The following is a 23,367-nucleotide window of genomic DNA, read 5'->3' on the forward strand; positions in this document are numbered from 1 at the left end:
CTCTTCACTACACCTAACTACACCTCTTCACTACACCTCTCCACTACACCTAACTACACCTCTTCACTACACCCAACTACACCTCTTCACTACACCAAACTACACCTCTTCACTACACCAAACTACACCTCTTCACTACACCTCTCCACTACACCTAACTACACCTCTTCACTACACCTAATTACACCTCTTCACTACACCTTTCCACTACACCTAATTACACCTCTTCACTACACCCAACTACACCTCTTCACTACACCCAACTACACCTCTCCACTACACCTCTCCACTACACCTAACTACACCTCTTCACTACACCTAACTACACCTCTTCACTACACCTCTTCACTACACCTAACTACTCCTAATTACACCTCTTCACTACACCTTTCCACTACACCTAATTACACCTCTTCACTACACCTAACTACACCTCTTCACTACACCCAACTACACCTCTTCACTACACCCAACTACACCTCTTCACTACACCTCTCCACTACACCTAACTACACCTCTTCACTACACCTAACTATACCTCTTCACTACACCTCTCCACTACACCCAACTACACCTCTTCACTACACCCAACTACACCTCTTCACTACGCCTCTCCACTACACCTAACTACACCTCTTCACTACACCTAACTACACCTCTTCACTACACCTCTCCACTACACCCAACTACACCTCTTCACTACACCTCTCCACTACACCTAACTACACCTCTTCACTACACCTAACTACACCTCTTCACTACACCTAATTACACCTCTTCACTACACCTAACTACACCTCTTCACTACACCTAATTACACCTCTTCACTACACCTAACTACACCTCTTCACTACACCTTTCCACTACACCTAATTACACCTCTTCACTACACCTAACTACACCTCTTCCCCACACCTAACTACACCTCTTCACTACACCTCTTCACTACACCTCTCCACTACACCTCTTCAGACAGCATCTCCAATGCTATCTAACTACACCTCTTCACTACACCTAACTACACCTAATTACACCTCTTCACTACACCTTTCCACTACACCTAATTACACCTCTTCACTACACCTAACTACACCTCTTCACTACACCCAACTACACCTCTTCACTACACCTCTTCACTACACCTAACTACACCTCTTCACTACACCCAACTACACCTCTTCACTACACCTAACTACACCTCTTCAGACAGCATCTCCAATGCTATCTAACTACACCTTTTCAGACGGCTACACGTCTCCAACTTTACCCAACTACACCTCTTCAGACAGCATCTCCAACTCTACCCAATTACACCTCTTCAGACAGCGTCTCTAACTCTACCCAACTACACCTCTTCAGACAGCATCTCCAACTCTACCCAACTACACCTCTTCAGACAGCATCTCCAACTCTACCCAACTACACCTCTTCAGGTGGCTACGCGTCTCCAACTCAACACCTGTCTTCTACACCTATCTGACTATACCTATCTTCATAATTCAGGTCAGAGGGACAGGAGGTGAGAGAGCTAATCAATGAAGAGCACTAATGTCATCTCTCTCTCTCTATCTCTCTCTCCTTTGCTTTCCGTCTTTCTCTCATTCTGTGCTCCCCATTAAACTGCATATATCCATGTTTAATTAAAAGTGCAGTGCGTTAACCATTACTCCAGCACAGATACTTATCGGCCTGTCTGTGTAATAAGATCTTTGGAGGCGTGTAGATTTCAAACACACCCTGTTTTCATACTTTCATTTCACACTCTCATTCTGCTGTCTGACATCTTTTGTGTATGAAAGCGACAGATACATTGTGTGTGTGTGTGTGAGGAGGAGGAGGAGAGAGAGACAGAGAGAGAAAACTGGGAATATATCAATTAATTTCCTGCCTAAACACGTTTTGCTTAATTAGTGCTAGCACAGACAGAGAGCTTAAAAAAAGAAAGAAAGAAGAGAAATAGAAAAAAGAGTTTGCACTCGTACATGAGCAAAATGGATTCTGAAATCATAAAATGGATGATGGGTGGGTCATTCTTCCCATCATTTCTCCTCCAAGGTTGTTTGCTCCAGGTCAAGGTCTTTCTCTCCCTCTCTCCCTTTCTCTTGGGCCCCTCTCTATATCTCATTCTCTCTGTTCCTGTCTCGCTCTCTCTTTCTCTCTGTCCCTCTCTGTCGTTTTCTCTCTCTCTTGCTCAGTTTTTTAAAGTTTACTCATCGATCTTTAACAGTATAAAATATGGGCCTGTTTTTGAATGCATCTACAATCTCACTACCCATGATGCATCATGCAGGGAGAACTCTCAAGGTTCTCTCAGGGTGGCCAGCATCCTGCCTGAAGACTTTGTTTCCTGCGTTTTGCTGTTCTTTCTCAGTCACTGTCAGCCCATCACTAAATCAACCTCTCAGGATGCCTTTATTCAAACAGATGCAGCCAGAAGTTAATTTAGAAAAACAGGGGGCTGTCCACATTTTCAGCACACACGGAAGAACCCAAAGCCGTCCATGCAAGACCACATCTCACACACACACACACACACACACACACACACACACACACACACACACACACACACCACTATAAAGAGCACATGCATGGTTATACATAGCTTAGAGTCCAGTCTGCATCGGCAGCACGTGGGTTAATCACACAGTCGGTATAGTGGTTGTTGACCCACTATTGATCAGCGATGGAGAAGTATACAACAAAAGGGCAGGGAGTAAGGAGAGGCACGCCTGTATTAATACAGAAACGAGGGAACACATGGCTCTGTGCCAACTCACCCCCCAATCAATGAAAGGAGGAATGGAAGAAGGAGTGTGAGATGTCAGTGTTGCCTCCCTACACACGTGCCGACGATGAGCAGACTCCCCTCAGATCCGTCTCTCTCTCTCTCTCTCTTTCCCTTTTTCCAGAATACAGGAGGAGGGATGAATAATAATAATAGCATTTCCACCAATAAATCCACACTGTAAAGCATTCAGGATGGAGAGGTAAGGCCCCATGTGCACACACACACACACACACACACACACACACACACACACACACACACACACACACTTCTTTCCTTAATGGTCTGCTGCAGCGCTCTACTGCCTCCCAGTGGTTATGTGTATATCACATCGCATGGAGAAAGATGATGAGAGGAGGGGAAAAGATGAAAAGAAGGGAGGAAATCAGGGTAAGGAGAGATAGAAAAGAGAGGAGACCCCCCCACACCCACACACACACACACACACCCACACACACACACACACACATATATACAACCACACAACAACCCCCCCCCCCCCACACCCACACACACACACACACAGTGGTGATTCAGGACCTGTACTTGCATCTAAGGTTGCCATAAGCAGTTGCAGAATTAAACTGTGATGCAAAACGAACAATTAGATCAAACCAGGGTAATGTGTGACTCTACAATTAGAGTTTCACCCTCAAACTTAAACATTCACAGAGGTCACGACCCCCATCATTAGTGCAAATGTCCCCGTGGCATGATGTGAGTCACATAGAGTGAGTCACAAATGCTTTCGGTTCTACCTGATCACAGTTCTCAGATCTGCCATTGTGGGTTAAAAGGAGTGATGCAAATAGAGTGCTTAGCTGAACCACTGATCTAAGTCCTGCCCCACTGATCTAAGTCCTGCCCCACTGATCGGGCTCTGTCGGGGCTGCCCCAGTTACACTGGGCTCGAGAGTGATGTCATGCATAAACAATGTTGTGACGAGACCAGAGGTGTTAACGTTCATAAACACACAAACTCTCTTATTCTCTACTACTACTTTCATTTCATCTCTTTCTTGCTCTCTCTTGCTCTGGTTCTCTCCATCTTTCCACACACTTCCTCCTCTTTTCTCTCATTTTCTCCATCTTTCTCTCTGCATGCGTCCCATTTTCCCCATACCAACACAGAGGCCGGTTATCTTGAAACGCGGACGACACAGATAAATGTTACACTGCATCACTCCATCATGGCGTTGGACAGAGCGAGCACACACACGCACACACACTCGCACACACACACTCGCACACACACACACACACACACACACACTCACACATTAAAGCGATAAGCGTATCATAAACAGTTTGACAAGAACGGAAGGAGAATGGCACAAAGACAGAGGAAGAGAGAGAAAGAGGGGGACATAGTGAGGATGACAGAGAGAAAGAAAAAGAAAAAACAGTGAGAGCAAGACGGAGAAAGAAAGAGAGAGAGGGAGAAAGATTTGGGGGCATTGAGGAGGAAGAGGGAGGAGGGGGTGATTTAATGTGAGTAATTTGAACATTACACTGCAAGTGGGAGAGAGAACATACAGCTAAAGAGAGGAAAGGAAACTTCAAAATGCTCTTTGAGGAGACTGAGATCACAGGCTGCAATTATATAATTCTTGTCAAGTGATGGCAGCGATAGCCCAAGAGGAATGTGTGCAGCTCGGCCCCAGTCCGGGCGGCCGCCCTGTCCAACGCCCTCCCTCGACCCCACCCCCTCCACCGCCGCCCCCGCATCGCTTTCCGAGGTCGTCTGGAGGTCGAGCACAGGAAGGAGCAAGAGGAGACGCACGCGAACCCCAGCACTTCACCTCTGAGCCGCCTGCGATCCCCCAGCCGATCTCCCGGGATGGTGTCGCACGCGTGGGCGGGATGGACGGCAACGGAGCCAGGGCTTCGCTGATTGGTGGAGAGGCAAGTGAAGCTTAAGATGGCTGCTGCAAGAGCTGATGGGATCGGTGACTGGACGGAGCAATGATGGAGGCCTAATTCTGCATGGAGAAGTCAAAGCTTCATCAAAGCACAGCTGGGACACGCTACCTGGGTCCCACGCACTCCTGCCTGAAGGAGAACACTGGAACACCAGCCCTGGTGGTCCACAGTAATCCACAATGTAGTCCCCCCCCCAACCCACAGTGGCACTAATGAAGGGACTCTGGTAATTGAGCGCCGTCAGGTAAAGACGCCAAGGCATACAGCTCTGGGGCCTTCTGGGAAGGGAGGTGGAGAAGCCTGCTTCAAAGCCCTCCACACGGACCAGGGCCACTTTGGCGGACCCAACGCATAGGGCTGGAGCTTCAGCCGTGGGCGTAGGGCAGTTCAGCCTGGGAGCGCAGTGAGCCGGGGTAACGGGGCAGCGGAGGGGGTTGGGGTGTGGTGGGCTGGGGTGGCGGAAGGTTCCCAGGGAGTGTACAGAGGCTTATGGAGGCGCTTTGTCTGCAGAAACACGGGCAGACTCCAGCAGAGATGCCTATCAGCAGTCTCTCCAGTCCTGAGAAAGGGGGGAGAGAGAGAGAGAGAGAGAGAGAGAGAGAGAGAGAGAGAGAGAGAGAGAGAGAGAGAGAGAGAGAGGGAGAGAGGGAGAGGGAGAACAAAAGCACCGGGGGTAGAGAATGACATCCATAAGCACTAACATAAATAGAATGGATTAATATAAAACACATACGTTGACCTTAAACGAGAAGTCAGACTGCAACAGGAAAGGAGTGGAGAGAGAGAGAGAGAGAGAGAGAGAGAGAGCGAGAGAGAGAGAGAGAGAGAGGGGGGGGGGATGATGAAAGAAAAATACGGAACGAAAAGGAAATAAACAACCTGACGTTCCATGGCAGGGGCTACGGATATAACGTTGAAAAGAGAACAGACTTGCATACACAGATTTTATTTTACATTTAGAAAGTATGTACATTGTCCTATGTTTTTAAAGCACACTGCACAAGAATAATAACAGAAGTAAGAGAGCATGTGATTGGTCGATGTGTTCCAGTGGCTGATCATGGTAATGAAGAGCAAACAGAATTTTCCATCTATTTTACTTAATACACTTACACTTATAACTTCTTATACACATGTATATAAATCTACATGTGTAACATTAGGAGATATGCAACCATGGTGAAGGAAAGTCACGTTGTAATGGTAAATTATGCATGTGAATGTGAATTAGAATGCTCAATATTATAATGAATTTTACATATATTGCATATATAATGAATTTCTAATTTCACACAGAGGAAGGAAATACACACATCCATTTATAGGATAGACAGAAAGTTATTCCATATTCCATATTTATATATATATATATATATATATATATATATATATATATATATATATATATATATATATATATATATATATATATATATAAAGAATAAGGTTAAATTAAACCTTATTAAAGGTTAAATTAAAATGAACATATTCCAAAACTAACAAGGCTTATGTAAGTAATACCACACACACAAACACCACACCAACCATCCACATCCACATACACACACACACACACACACACACACACACACACAAACACAGCTGCGAGTGCAGTAGCCATTTCTTGTTGACTGATGCAACGGCTTGAGGGGACTGCCTCTCTCTTTCTCCCTCTCTCTACAGATGGAGATGACATGGGTTTAGGCTGCAGACAAGCCTAATGTCGTCTGTCTCCGACATAGTGCCTTCAAAGTAGCTGTGTGTGTGTGTGTGTGTGTGTGTGTGTGTGTGTGTGTGTGTGTGTGTGTGTGTGTGTATGTGTGTGACTCAGGACTCTGTCTTGAGCCTCTGTCAGCATTTAATGAGATTACATGAATCTGACTAGGGGGCACCAACAGAGGGGGCGTCAAGAAGTCTAAATTTGTTAGGCCAAGATGGACTATAATCACTTTATGCAAGCCATACCCAAATAAAGGCTCATTTATTCTCTGTTTGGTGTGTATGTGTCTGTCTGTGTTGTGTGTGTGTTTGTGTTTGTGTCTATGTGTCTATGAAAAGTTGCTGTTTTTTACACACACATAGACAACTCATATAACCCTTATGAGCCACCCATGTGAAAACAACGAGGGCATGGTGGAGACCTGGAGCAGGGTGATGCAGGGGAGGGGCGGGGTGGGGGGCAGGGGGCGGGGCGGGGGACAGGGGGCGGGGGACAGGGGGCAGGGGGCGGGGGCGGGGGACAGGGGGCGGGGCGGGGGACAGGGGGCGGGGCGGGGGACAGGGGGCGGGGGACAGGGGGCGGGCCTGTGGCTGTGGCTGCAGGCTGTAGAGGACAGGCTGAGGATACATCACACAAAAAAGGCCATATGAATGTAAGAACAGCACAGAGTGATGTCAGTACAGCTCCAGAAAGACTCCAGGCCCAGTAAGTAAACGGTATAGGACAAACACTACACATCTGATTCAGACTTTGCATCAAGCTCTATCAGCATAGCTGATGAACATATTTAATTGTCATTTGGTACTGTGAAATCAGGATCTAGTGTGATCAACTTTGGGAAAATAAGGGAATCCGCTCACACATTTACATGATTAGTCAAACCTGAAATAAAAATTCCTCTTCTTAACCAACATGTTTGACCTTTATTCCTGCTAGTGCTAGAATAGGATAGAAGGAGGGGTTGATAGAGAGAGAGATAGAGAGAGTAAGTTAGTGAGAAAAAGAGAGAAAGGGAGAGAGAGAGAGAGAGGAAGGCACAGAGACGGTAAGAGCTACAGTTTCAATGAAAGGCACTGACGTCAGGGATTTTTTTAAATCACTTGTGGCAATAAAGACACACACTACCCCCCTACACCCTCACTCCCAACACACACACACACACACACACACACACACACACACACACACACACACACACACACACACACACACACACACACACACACACACACACACACACACACACACACACTACAGGCAGACGTACACTGCATCTGCCAAGGGAGGTGCGAGACACGGAAGAGCAAATTGAAGCACATGTAACATGACACAAATGAACAAAAGTATTTAGCTAATGATTTATTATTAAAAAGCATTGGTGCGGCGGGGCAGTGGGCCGGCTCTATTGTGGCCAGATCAAGCGGGAGATAAGGTCAGTGTAATGGCAGTCAGCTGGCAGGTGCTGCAGTGTGGGCCCAGCACAGGTTAATCAGTGTTAAGTGATATTTAAGTGGAGGAGGACAGTGAACATGACACTGAATCCAGACGGGGCTTTAGGCCGAACGGGGCGCTCACCTGAGAGGGCAGCTGGAACACACGCCGGGGGGGTCAGCGGCAGGGCCGCCGGGGGTGGGCCGCACAGGAGACGGGCTCTGGCACAGACGCACACACACATGCACACGCAGACACGTATGCACGCATGCACGCACACATGCACAAACACACACACACACACACATACACACACACACATACAAACACACACACCTGCGTGCACACACGTATGCATGCACACACACACACTGACTGGCATTCCTGTAAAAGTTGTTCTCAGATGAAGAGATGTGAGAGATGATGTTTGCAGTGAATTTCCACCAAAGGAGAGCAAAACCTCTGGCTTTAATTTGATTATGGAGCAGCAGGACCGTTTCTATTACACAACCTGCATGGCATCCTGCTGCCCCTCATCACTGCCCCCTACTGGACAATGTCTATATGTCCATAAACGAAGCAGCAGGGAAGAGGGGTGTGGAGGGAGGGGTAGGAAGAGGGGTGTGGAGGGAGGGGTAAGAAGAGGGGTGTGGAGGGAGGGGAGGTGCAGATCAGCCCCAAATGAAAACCAAACGTTTCCACGGATACCCAAATGGCAGGCGACGCAAACGAAGCAGACACACGCAAGCACAAATGAAGCTTGACAGCACATTACGAGACACAGTGGAGACACAGTGGAGACCAAGGGCGAGACAAGGGAGAAACAGGGTGAGAGAAAAGAGACAGAGAAAGAGACACAAAGATGTACTGAATGTGTGTGTGTGTGTGTGTGTGTGTGTATTGTGTGTGTGTGTGTGTGTGTGTGTGTGTGTGTGTGTGTGTGTGTGTGTGTATTGTGTGTGTGTGTGTGTGTGTGTGTGTGTGTGTGTGTGTGTGTGTGTGTATTGTGTGTGTGTGTGTGTGTGTGTGTGTGTATTGTGTGTGTGTGTGTGTGTGTGTGTGTGTGTGTGTGTGTGTGTGTGTGTGTGTGAGTGTGTGAGAGAGTGTGTGTGTGTGTGTGTGTGTGTGAGTGTGTGAGAGAGAGTGTGTGTGTGTGTGTGTGTGTTGTGATTAAAGTTCTGCTTTCATTTTTAACTAGGAATGTATAGGCAGTCTGTATAAACTATACACAGGGTCCCTGAGCCACATACAATTACATCAGAGGTGCTTTCAAAATCAACATGTGTCCAGCATCTCAGGATCTGAGATCCATTCTCTATAGTTGGGACTCTGTGGATTTTATTACATAAGTACCTCAGTTCTAAACTTGGGTTTCATTATACAGTATATTTCTGGTTCCTCTGCTGCAGGGTTTCTGGGTATTTCCAGACAGGAAGTCAGACCCAATTCCCAGATGGGAACAACAGCAGGATTCACCTCTCAATCATATAATCAACATTACATGCCATTAATCAACACTATCAACACTCCATCAACACTGATCAACACTATCAACACTGATCAACACTATCAACACTGATCAACACTCCATCACCACTCAACACTCCATCACTGATCAACACTATCAACACTCCATCATCACTCCATCAACACTCCATCATCACTCCATCAACACTCCATCAACATTCTTTACTGAAGCATGAGGCATCTTACAATCCATGGAGCTCAAACCACAAAAGGTGCTGGGGAGACTTTCCAATGTTTCTAATATCAATAACAATGTCTTGCAGGAACTGTGACACTGCAAGAGCTCTTGGCCAGTTCAACTGCAAGCATGGACTGTAAAGAGTCCGTCCTTCACATAGCATACACAGACCACCGAAACCTGGAAATTAGACCGCCCACTACTGATGCTCTCCTCTGGTGCCCACGATGTGTTAACTCTCTTCCTGACCCCACTCTCCTTCCACAGATCTGTTCACAATGCTCTGCCCCCCATGTATCTCGTGTTTCTTTTGTTGCGTGAAATGCTTGAGCAGTGGAAACTTATCTGCATCTCCTGGGCCCTCATCACTACAGGAACACATGGTGAGTTTTCCTCATGATGATGTCACACGGGTTGGTACGGTGATCGGCGGAGAAAGAACAGGCTGCCAAAATTATGTTCTGTTCTTCCTAATCAGGACACGCATCACCTCAAGCTATGCTGAGGTAACAAGAAATACTTTGCATATTTCATTATTTCAACTTACTGGAAGCATTAGGGCACATGAAGTCAAAAAACCTCACACAGAGGTATTCCCAACAGAGATAGCCACCCAGCCCCACAGAGGTGTCATGCTTTTACACTACTGATGCAGAGGCCATGTTTTCTATAACAGTTAAGGCGTACATATATAAGCCCTGACCACTTTGGTATAGTTGTATTTTACTCCCAGATTCGATTCACATGATACAGATTTGACTCAGTTCAGTAATACTGTTAACAGTAATGTTGTTCAGTAAACCACTGTTCAGTAAACACGCCAGACAATTAACTGTCCATAAAGAAATAAGATAAAGATTGCGAGGCATGTTGTAAGGATCTTGCAGGACTGTGTATAAGAGTAAGCTGCTATATTCCTCAGTCTGATATATGTGTTTACTTCCAAATAAGGACATTTCTATTGTGATCACTGTGTTTACTGTTCTGGCAGAAAATATACCACAGTGTCTCAAAAAAGCCTTTAAAATCACTCACGTTTTTATCTTTGATAGTCTGGCCAATTAACTGTATGGTCAACTCTGAGAAGACTTTAAACAGTGGCATGACACAGTAATAGTGTTTTTTTAAGTTGTGTTTAGGAGCCTGAGTTAACACATGAAGGAACTGCATTACAATGAACAGAGGAATGGAAAATGTTTACAGGCAATGCGCTTCCATTCAAAACACACTCTCTCTCTCTCCCTGCATTTTCCATCTCTCTCTCTCTACCGAATTGACCTTTTCACTCTCTCTTTCTCTGTTTCTCTCTCTTTCCCTTGTTCTCCTTCTCCCTCTTCCTCATTCCACCTCTCTCACTCTCTTCCTCATTCTCCTTTGCTCTCTCTCTCTCACTCTGTCTTTTTAAGCAGATTTTTTTGATAAATGTAATGTGTGTGCTTCTAGATTGTAACTGGTAAATACATTTTACATCTAAACTTTACATGTGTTTGTAAATCCCTCCCTCCCTCTGTTATTCTCCATAAGGTGGTCTTGGGAGGGGCCGGGTTAAGGACAGTAGTAGTCATCTCAGATGTAGCATATACGGTGAGTAAATCATGGTGCTACAACAACCAGCGCTGCAAATGAATCCAACACAGAGGCCCGTTGGGTGGATGTGTTGGGGGGGGACAGGTGACCCACTTCTGTCATCTGTGGGGTCTGAATGGTGGAAGATAGCAGGGGTGTATGCAGGGTTAATAAGAGGGGTAAATTGTTACCTCCATCGGAAGCCGTGGAGAAGCAGGACGTGTCTGTGTTATTGGTCAGAGTGTAAGTGTGCTAGCATTTCATTAATGCTTGCATTTCATTAATTACATGTTTGAACAATGTGAACAGAGCATGACTGACAAGGCCATGGTGATTTAACTCTGGCCTGGCTCTAACACACACACACACACACACACACACGCACGCACGCACGCACACACACACACACACACACACACACACACACACACACACACACACGCACACACGCACACACCTTGCTAATTACCCTGCCATGTCAAAAAGTGTGCTGGATATATGATGTGCTGGGTGTTCTTTTAATGACCTTTGTGGTACTGTATGTGTGTGTGTGTGTATGCGTATAAGTGTGCGCATGTATAGGAGTGTGTGTGCATGTCTATGAGTATACGAGTGCTTGTAAAAAATATAAAAAGTAACCAGGAGACAGAAAGAAAGATTATAAATAAGAGAAAGAGTGTGGCAGCATGCAGCCAGAAGGGCCTGATGTCAATCAAACAGGCTTCTAATTAAAAGGAGCGGAGTAGGGCTGCTGGGGACAGCAATCACTATCAAACTCCCATTTTCATATGAATGGCCTTTTTTAATTAAACTCTCCAGCTAATAAACGCCTGGATCAAACCGATGGAGCCGTTTACCAGACAAAGAGCTTTCTCTCGCACGAACCAAAGGAGGATGAGCTGAGCAGAAAGGGAGACAGAAGGATGAAGGAGTGAGAGAGAGAGAGAGAGAGAGAGAGAGAGAGACTAATGTGTTGCCTTTGAACCTGTCCTGTTGTCTGTGTTTTTGTTCTTGTGTGAGTCCTGCCAGCAGCCATTACTGAGGATAAAGTTTATTTAGTATTGATGGCATTAGGAAGACCAGTGGGGAGGAGGAGTGAGGACTAGAAAGAGGGAACAGAGAGAGACGACATAAAACACGGCACGTTCTTTCAGCCTGATGAAAAGGGGAAGCCACAAAACAAACAGTGTGTGTGTGTGTGTGTGTGTGTGTGAAAGAGAGAGAGAGAGAGGACGAGGGAGAGAGAGAGTAAGAGACAAGAACAAAATTAGAAGAGAGGCACAGAAACATCATATCTGTGTGTGTGTGTTTGTGTGTGTCTACTGTTTATGTTCAAATCGGCATCTGTGTGACTGAATGCAAGAGAGAAGAAAAGAGGAAACTTCTCTGTCTATTCATCTGTGTTCATGTATGTGCGCACGTTCAATCTACATTTGTGTGCTGAGCTCTGTTTATGTGTCTATGCATGTGTTTCTTTGGCCATGTTTTCATGTGCACGTGTGTGTGAGTGAGTGAACTTTCTTCCTGTGGACTAATTATTTAGAGTAACAGCACTAGAGCAGGGTACCTTGGTGACCAGAGGGATGGTGACTGGGTGAATAGACCCAGCCTGAGCAAATCAACTAATCAAACGATCTGTGTGCAGCACGGCCCCATGTACGGGGCTGGCTCAGCCCTCCGGACTCCCTGAGCAACCGGCGGTGACTCTGCACACACTTGGCAGGTGAAGCCCTGCGGTCCTGTCCTCGTGGTCCTGTCCTCATGGTCCTGTCCTCATGGATGTACGGGGAGATGCTGCATTAGCTGCACACACACGCCCCAGTAACAGGCCCGGCCACGGACATAAACCCCAGGCATGAGAACACTCCACACGCAACTCCCCGCAACTCTTAATCATTCTCATATTGTAACATTTAAAAAGCAGTGTGGGGTACTGCTCTGTGTTTCCATTAAGACCCCCAGTGCCAAACTCCATCTACTGCTCCATTAAAAACCCCTTTTTGTCAATTATAAGTGGCTAATGATTAGCGTGGCTATTAGTGCATATCTGGATATGAATCTCTGGCCTGGATAGAGCCGCAAGGGTTATTTCTTCATTTTGGGCAGGTCTGATATGTGAGGGCTTAACTAGAAATGAGACACTGAATATCAAATCGGCTTAAATGGGATGTCTATTATTACACAGTGATGTGAGGGGCTGATATTAGTCTCAGTCACGTCATTAGAACTGGCCTTTGTGGAGGAACACAAATGTTTGCTTTGTTCCTGAACCGGATAACATTAGTGTGCTGAACTACCCGACGTGAAATCAGAGAACATGCTGACCCATGTTCTGCTCCCAGTAACACACACACACACACAATTGCATCCACATAGACCTGTGCATATGTACGCGCACACACAGATACAGACACACGCACACAACTTATATCTGCAGAAAGAATGAAGTTTGGAAGAGTATGGAGAAGCTGCTGTAACTACTTTGAACACACCTGAGACAGCTCAGCCTCGCCACAGCAGGAGAATAAACGTTCTCTCCCTATAAAACTACAGGATTACTTGCTTTCTGTTTGGGTTCTGACTTCTTTAATTCCACCTTTATGCGTTTTAGAAGGTTTAGTCACGAGTTTTACATAGACACACACGCGTGAGGCGGAATAAAGGAGCAGAAGGAACACTCACACCCATTTCCTCCCTCACACTTCTCAAACTTTTAACACCATGACCTCAGGAAACATTTTCAAACTATAACAATAAAATTAACTTGTAATGAGCAAAATAATTGCACTTCAAATGCGTGTAGCTGGCGCAGCTCGCGTGCAGAAGAAAGGGCCTAATTTGGAGATTACATGGCTCATGACTGCCCGAGTTCAAAACACAGAGAAATTGGTTCTGATGTGAGGGAAACAGGGCCTTCCTGAGCGCCCGTCGCTCTTTAAACTGCCGCTGAAATGGAGACGCCACGGGCGTCGGGTGAATTTACTGTGCGAGGAATCTCCATTCTGTACGCAGACACTTCAAAGAGGCAGGAAGCGGAGCTGAGGCGGCCGGTGGGCAGGGGGAGAGCGGAGACACACGCACGCTCATCGGCCGCAGTGACAGGAGACAGCAGGTTGGTGGGTTGGAGGGAGGAGTAGAGATTTAGCTGATGGAGGGCCACGCTAGTTCATCTCCCTCTCTTCTCTAAGGCAAACACCGCGGTGTCTTCTTCACACCCAGGGAGGACATGGAGCTCAGGAAGTGCTGAGAACGTTACCGAAGAATTAAAGTGAGAGAGAGAGAGAGAGAGAAAGAGGGAGACAGAGACAGAGAGAGAGAGAGAGAGAGGAAGAAAGAGTGAGAGAAAGTGGTGGGGTGGGCACATTTAGCCATGACTTTCCATTTCTTGTTCTGTAGAGTTGGTGAGCAGAGATGGTGAACAGTGTTACTATACTCACAGAGATGGTAAGCAGTGCATTACTATACTCACAGAGATGGTGAACAGTGTTACTATACTCACAGAGATGGTGAGCAGTGCATTACTATACTCACATAGTTGGTGATCAGTGTATTACTATACTCACTGAGTTGGTGAACAGTGTGTTACTATTCTCAGAGATGGTGAAAAGTGTGTTACTATACTCAGGGTGCGAATTATACAATGATAATTGGGGGGGTCAAGTTTTTTTCAGGGTGTAAATTTCACTGCATTTTTTTTGTAGTATTTAACATTATATGTGAGAAGTACATTTAAATGTTTTGACCCCCCCCCCCCCAATTATTGGTTTTGCCCCTTTAGGGGGGTTGATGCCTTAAACGGGGGGGTCTGACCCCCCCAATCCCCCCCGTAATTCGAACCCTGACTATACTCACAGAAATAGTGAGAAGTGTGCTACTATTCTCAGAGATGGTTAGATACTCACTGAGATGGTGAGCAGTGTGTTACTATACTCACAGAGTAGGTAAGCAGTGTATTACTATACTCACTGAGTTGGTGAACAGTGTGTTACTATTCTCAGAGATGGTGAAAAGTGTGTTACTATACTCACAGAAATAGTGAGAAGTGTGCTACTATTCTCAGAGATGGTTAGATACTCACTGAGATGGTGAGCAGTGTGTTACTATACTCACAGAGTAGGTAAGCAGTGTATTACTATACTCACAGTAAAGGTAGTCAGTGCTCCAGATTAATCTGGGATATGAATACATAGTTTCACATAAGGGTGGAATCTTGAATTACTGCAGATGATGTGAAACACCGAGATGCACATCCACTCAGGACGCTCCACCCACACTGATGTGACACACCGAGATGCACATCCACTCAGGACGCTCCACCCACACTGATGTGAAACACCGAGATGCACATCCACTCAGGACGCTCCACCCACACTGATGTGACACACCGAGATGCACATCCACTCAGGACGCTCCACCCACACTGATGTGAAACACCGAGATGCACATCCACTCAGGACGCTCCACCCACACTGATGTGACACACCGAGATGCACATCCACTCAGGACGCTCCACCCACACTGATGTGAAATACCGAGATGCACATCCACTCAGGACGCTCCACCCACACTGATGTGAAATACCGAGATGCACATCCACTCAGGACGCTCCACCCACACTGATGTGACAGTGGTGGTGAAGAAGTGCTGCTCTTCCTTATGTTTTTATCCTTTACCTCCACTGCTCTGCGTCCTCCTTTACAATTCTCCCTCAGCCTCTCCCTCTTTCTTTCCCCTCTGCTCCCTCTCCACCTCTCCCCCTCTCTCTCTCTCCCTCTGCTCCCTCTCTCTCCCTCTCTCTCTCTCCCCCTGCCCCCTCTCTCTTTAGATTCTGTTACTCCCGTTCTGCTTCTTTATCTGATTGGATGACAGCCACTGTTTTCATAAGGCACTGTTTTAAGGGGTTGCATATGTACATTAAAACCCCAGTTTTGACCTCCATAATCCATACACTTGGACATCAAACACACACACACCCGCAGACACACGCACGCACGCACGCACGCACACACACACACACACACACACACACACACACACACACACACACACACACACACACACACACACGCACACACACACACACACAAGCAGGTTAGTTTAAACATTTCTAATGGCTTTCCCCTGGTCAAAGTTTATAAACAAATCACTCTTGTTCATACAAACAGACGCATACATACATACACGTGCACGCACACAAATTCAAATTTTGTGTGCCGATACACCGCATATATCAATAATCACGTCATATTCCACGTTCATGTCGCCTGCCTCTCACACACCTTTCACAGCGTTGGCCTCCTGTAGCTGTGTGCTCTCCACTTCTCACAGAACCTCCATGGCCTGGTTATGGGTTTTGATGTTTCACGTTTTAGGTTCATGTGGAGTTTTCTTGTTCTTTTGACATGATTCAGTAGAAACACTAATAAATTCCTTCCTGACACCGGCTGACCTGGTCCTTCATGCTTGGTTTGTCAGACTGTAACAGTATCTCTACCTCCCTCCCACACACAAACACAAACCCTCCATCTTTCTTTCTGTCTTTCTGTCTCACTTTGTGATGCTCTATCTGTCTGTCTCTCTGACTCCGTCTGTCTTTTTCTCCATTTTGCAAGGACAGAAGCAGCCTGCACAAACCATTAGTTTCTCCCTTGGTCTCCCATTAGTTTCTCCCTTGGTCTCGCCTCATTTCATGCTCGCCATTGCTCGACTCCAGCGCCATTGTGCCCAATTAAAATTCCACTCTTTGTTTTCTCTCCAAATTAGGTTACTTGTGCAAATTTACACTAATTTACTTAACTGGAGCAGAGCTCTGGTGCAGCCAAACTGAACGGTCAGCATGTTTGTTTGATATGCAACCTGAACTCCACACACACACACACACACACACACACACACACACACACACACACACACACACACACACACACACACACACACACACACACACACACACACACACACCACAACCAAACAAAACCTCAAGCAAGGCTCCACGCACCCTGTTGTCTGGACAGCGGTTCAGTGGAGGGACACCTCTGAGACAACGTGAGGTTTAAAATCACAAACAACTCGGGCTGGATTGTGGTGGATGGTGGTGAGGTGGTTTTGATTAGCAACAGCGGAGAGCTTTCCCAGTCCATCATTTTCTCTCATGCTTTCAGGGGCGAATGTGAAACAACCAGGAGCTAAACACTACCTTAGTCACAGTGGTGTGTTTGTGCATGTGCACATGTATGTGTGCGGATGTGCATGCGTGTGAGTGTACGTGTGGGTGTTTGGGGGGGTGGCTCTCCCTCTAATACACTTACTGAAACAAACGGTACAGTGAAAAACATGATGTGATATGAGATCATTGAGAACACACGAACAGCGTGAACGGGGACTTCTTGTGCTCTGGGCTTGACCTTTGACCTCTGCATGTCCAGGTCTAGTGGCAGCCTTCATTGTCACAAGCTTGTTCAGCACAGAGAGGTCTTTTCCTCACAGTGAGTGTGTGTGTGTGTGTATATATAGTAGGGGCTAAAGTTCAATAGTTATAAGCTAAGGTAACTCTACCGTCAGCTTTGATTAGACATTCCAAGGTCTACAACCAGCAGTCTGGTGCATGTAGACATGAGTCAACATACACGACATACACACACACACACACACACACACACACACACACACGCTCTACTGCTGAGTCATAGATTTTAAATGATGATAAATCAATGTAACAAAGCCATCCCACACACACACACACACACACACACACACACACACACACACACACACACACAGGCATGTGACAGGTATGAGGGCCATAGCTGGGATTCTACAGAACAATGTGAACATTAAAAGGTTCATAGCGTCATGCTTTCGAACAAGGACACGCTGCTGTCAGACGCTGTGAGCATGTGTGTGTGGACCGGCGCCTGTGCTCAGGTCAAGCAGAGTGCACAGAGTGTTAGATGTGTAAGATGTGAAAGGCTGGGTGATTACTCATAACTGCATGATGTGAGAGCCCATTTTTAACAAGGATTCTCCATTGAAAGTGTCTTACTGTGACATCTAGAGCATCTCGGGCATTGAAGGCCCTTACCCAGCTTAACAGGGGTTTTCATGGCTAAGATTAAAACCAGACTGTTGCTGCGGTTACTTGGTGTTTAGAAAAGATAAAGCTCTAGAATTGAAAAGCACAGGCTCTTTGCTGGAACACTGATCCGAACTGTATACAGCAGCCCACACTAGTCGAACATCACCATTCTACACACTGAATGTGTGTTCATACTGTTTGTTTTATGACTGGTGTTATAATGGTTACCGGTTTCACGGTAAAATTCCCAACGGTTAGCATTACTGCTTCAAATTTGAATGATCATGACAACCATGGTTGATTGCTGGTTTGTAACGTGTGTTTCACCCATGAAAACATGGCAGAATGCACAAGTCTGAATAAAGGACTAAATGTGTGGATGTGAGACTTCAAAATGATGGAACATGTCATGACTTTGACTGTCTAACTTACAGCTTGCCAATAATATGTAAACTGAAGAAAAAAATAAAAAGCACTGGGTTAGTGTAGTTCAGTCTAATTCACCTCAGCACAAGCAAAACGCCCATTAAGAATTAATTCCGTGTACGATTGTATTTGCATATTCTTCAAGCAGAACTCTTTTATTTCCTCTTCTTTATGGGTTTTCCCTGCATAACTATTCATCTGTTCATTAAATAGTTGAACTCTTATGAAGTTTTCAGCCAATTAGTCTTCTTTCTAGTCTACAGTCAGGGAAACTGAACATTAGAAAACACTATTTAATTTGTTCTCTTCAGCATTATCGCTGTATTGTGAAGCGCCCTACAAATTGGCCAATTATACCAAGACTTTTATAAACAACATGCACCAGCATGCTCTTCGTTTTTCCGCTTGATTTGTGACGAATAACGCGCCCTCAGCATCCACGCTCAGGAACGCATGTCTTCCTTCCAAGCATATCTCAGCAGCCGGAGCCGTACGTGAGAATGCTGCAACGGGCTCACAGCCTAAGCCTGAAGGTTTGGTTTTAGACCAGCACCGATGACCTAGCCAGTGTTCAAAAAGTTTCAGAAACACCTAAGTGGCAACCTGAAAAGAAGAGGATGCATTTTAGCATTGCCTTGAAATGCTGTTTGTGCAGATGTGGGGTGTCTTGCCGCGGGACACGGAGAACCCCCGTCTGAGGCAGCTGTCTGCCCAGGAACCCGCACGTCAGGACACAGAGAGTGTTGTGTCTGGCCTGGTTAAGGCCGGGGGGGGGCCAAAGGTTAATTTAGGGTCAGACAGAGTTCCCACCATTGGCACTCTCACTCTGCTCCCTTCCCAGAGTTGAACAGGAAGTAGGAGGAGTTGAGAGGGTGTAAAGAATGCCATTGTGTCCAGTCCCCCACTACCTCCAGCTCTTCAGTTGTCTGCCCGTAGGATTGTGGGACACGTAGAAAAGCCCTTCCTACCCCGTCCTGATCATTAATCAAGATCACTTTGATCGTCAATAACTTCAGCTGCAGCATCCTTCCCTGGCAGCTGCCGCTCATGTAGACTATGCTTGTCTCTCTGAAAATATTTTTGGATTGAACATGCAAAAATACATAAATAAAGGTCATTTATGCAGCAAAAGCATTGTGGGTCTATGTTATTTTTGAACCAGCTATGCACGTTGGGTCCTCTGGTCACTTCATTATCTGAGAGCTGATATATGGGAGGTCAAGTGATTAATTCCCAGGGAACTCTGGGATGTCTAACATCAGCAGTAGTGAAGGAAGTAAGTGCTACTTTTTCTACTTTCATAATTCTGCCAGCCTTCCTGCTTCTCATGTCCTCACTTGTGTGTGTGTGTGTGTGTGTGTGTGTGTAGCGGGTCTCCATCACTCAAGGGAAAAATGGGGTTGACAAATTAGTTGCAAGCTTCTCTCAGTAGGCGATCCAGTTACCAAACATGCCTAACTAGTGCAATTCCCTCCTCAGGCATGGGGGGGGTAATATCTGGAGTGGGGGGAGGGGGGGGGGGGGGGGGGGGGTAATATCTGGAGTGGGGGGAGGGGGGGGGGGGGGGGTAATATCTGGAGTGGGGGGGGGGGGGAGCAGGTATTGGAGGGATGGAGACCAAAGGGGAGGAGAGGAGCAGAAATAACTGTGTAATGTAATCGCTTTTGCCCTTCCACTGTTTGCATTCCCCTTTGCTTCCATTACCACAATAACGTCAGCCACGCTGCCGCTACACAGGCACGGTTATAACCACATCTATTACGCTTTATTAGCGTGTCCGCTGTAGCTACTGTTGCCTCACGCCGCTAGGGTTACCACACCGCCGCTTCTCACACACCGACGCAAAGGATGTGCTTCGGCAGAGCAGCACACACAGATTGGCGCAGTTTGAGTGGAGATGCGTTAAATGTAGATGTGCAGCAATATAGAGGTGTGGTAAAACTCAAGTTGCATTAAAGTCTTCCCACGTGTATTAACGCGCACTCGTGAGCCTCCGACATCTACGTAACCTTGTCAGTACACAGGCGTTCTCTTTTCTTCAGAACAATAAAGAAATTTTGACTGTGTGTGTGTGTGTGCACATTTGTGTTCTAGAGCAGCTGAGAAGGAGAGAGAGAGAGAGGGAGAGTGAGGGAGAGAGAGAGACTGAATGCACAGGGGAGTATGACGGACAGCTCAAATAAAAGCTCTGATGGCACGCCTTCTTTTCATGCCACGGTTAAGCGTTTCTTAAATGTGCCACTGCCGCTGGCATGCCAGACCCCCCCCCCCCCCCCCCCCCCCCCCCCCGCCCCCCGTGATGGTACGGCCCGGCCTGGCTGTCGACCTGACACTTGCGGGTGAATCTTTTGTCAGAGCCTCTCTGAGTCTGTCGCTGGTGCGCCCGCTTTCACACAGAGCTGGAGCTGGCCATGACAGGCCGACACTGCCGTAGCAACGCACTCGGGGTCAAGCAATAGGAGGAAGGACACTTCTGTATGCGCGCGCGGTGTGTGTGTGTGTGTGTGTGTGTGTGTGTAAATATATATGCAAGGGTGTAAAAGGGGCGTTCCAGTCTACATTGTGTTTCAACAGTGTCAGCCCTTATTTGCATAATTACCCCACTTCCACACACTCACACACACACGCACACACAGATACACGCTCTTTATGAGCAACAAGGGCGAGCGAGGCGAGGGAGATATGCAAACAAAGCCCAGTGTGACGAGAGAACAATGGTGGCCTTGAAGGGTCATTTGCTTCTCCTTGGATAAATTTTCCCCTAATTGTAATTTCTGTCAGAAGAAACAGTCAGCCATGCACCTGTGTAAATGAGGCAAGATGCAGGAACCAGAGGTAAAAAGTTACCGACAGCTGCACGTCGTAACAAGCTCCTAAAACCCTACGGTGTCTTGTGAACTTTGTGAAGTTGTGCTGCAGGAGCCCTTCAGATCCCATGGTGACTTTTAACTTTGAGCACTTCAGTGAGAGCAATTCTTCATTCCAGCTCTCGCCCGGGAAAAATTGCTTTAGATCAGTGTTCAACCAGGCTGGTATAAGGTCTGCCAACAAATTTAAATGCAGCACAGAATGGACCTCTCCAGCGCAGAAGATCAATCATGTGGAGGTCTGAGGCGGTACGCGCACTTCAGTCTGTAATCTACATACACCTATATCATCTCTCTCCTCTTTCTTATTGAAGACCTTTCTGTGTGGTTGACAGAGAGATGGGATCTGACGGAGGTTGGGATGGGACAGGAGGGTGGGGGCGAGGTGCAGGTGTGGCTGGGTGGCACGGCCGGGCCGGGCGGAGGTGGGGGGCGGATGATGGATGGGCATGATAGAGCGAAAGAGGCATAGCGCGGGGCGGTGTTATCAGTTCTGCAGGTGGCAGGACTGTCAGTGTGATGTGTGTGCTGTCGTCGTGTGTTTTATGGTCCCCTTTCTGTCTGTCTCGCATCTTGGGGCATCATCCACGAAGCGGCCAGCGACCCTGCTCCCCCTCCACTCCCCCCCCTGCTCCCCCTCCACTCCCCTTCACTCCCCCCCTGCTCCCCCTCCACTCCCCTCCTGCTCCCCCTCCACTCCCCTCCTGCTCCCCCTCCACTCCCCCCCCTGCTCCCCCTCCACTCCCCCCCCTGCTCCCCCTCCACTCCCCTTCACTCCCCCCCTGCTCCCCCTCCACTCCCCTCCTGCTCCCCCTCCACTCCCCTCCTGCTCCCCCTCCACTCCCCTCCTGCTCCCCCTCCACTCCCCTCCTGCTCCCCCTCCACTCCCCTCCTGCTCCCCCTCCACTCCCCTTCACTCCCCCCCTGCTCCCCCTCCACTCCCCTCCTGCTCCCCCTCCACTCCCCCCCTGCTCCCCCTCCACTCCCCTCCTGCTCCCCCTCCACTAAAGTCACACAGGTTGAGCTTCACAGAAAATTTACCAACACAAGAGCTTCAAGAAATAGGAAAAAAAAAAGAGATCTGAGAAGAAGCTCCTGCCATCCGGCTGTATCCCCAAGAGCTGATCAACACTAATTAACGAACTGTACGTTTATCAAGCCTCAAGATGCTGATTGCTCTTTTTAATCTTTTTTTTTTTTGCAGTTCAGTTTTTTTTAGCTCTTATCTGTGCAAGAGTGCCCATCTTCCCCGGCTCAGATACAGCGATTCAGACACGTCTCCTCCACGCTGGAGCACCACCACTGGATGGAAGGGTCTGTTGTCCAATGCCCTTCCAGAGAGACAGAGACAGAGACAGAGAAAGAGAGAGAGAGAGAGAGAGAGAGAGAGAGAGAGGCCCGCGCCCTCTCAGCGGCCAGTCTCCACACCAGTCTTGTGAGCGGGTCACCGCAGATGGTGTGAGAGGTCTGAGTTGAAACCGAATCTGGAACTGTGGTTGTAAAACAATTACAAATGAATATAATGGTTTTGGAAAAGTCAGGACAGAGCTGATGGTTTAGTGCTTAACCTGTGCAACCAAAAGGAATCGAAACCTCCACCATCACTGATAATCACTTCCATCGCAACACTATAAACACAGCACAACCATGCTAAAGCCCTGCAACAGGACAGGGCGAGGCAGGGCGAGGCAGGGCGAGGCAGGGCGAGGCAGGGCTTCACACCACCCACACACTCCTGCTCCTCATCACTTTCCACACATCACACACAGCTCTCAAATTTGTACCACTTGCATGATTTCTTCTCAGAGTGTTCTGTGTGATGCCCGTCCTGAGGGTTCCACAAGAGAGCCCTGCTGCAGTGTT

This window comes from Brachyhypopomus gauderio, unplaced genomic scaffold, assembly GCF_052324685.1.
Source record: "Brachyhypopomus gauderio isolate BG-103 unplaced genomic scaffold, BGAUD_0.2 sc66, whole genome shotgun sequence".
Taxonomy (NCBI): Eukaryota; Metazoa; Chordata; class Actinopteri; order Gymnotiformes; family Hypopomidae; genus Brachyhypopomus; species Brachyhypopomus gauderio.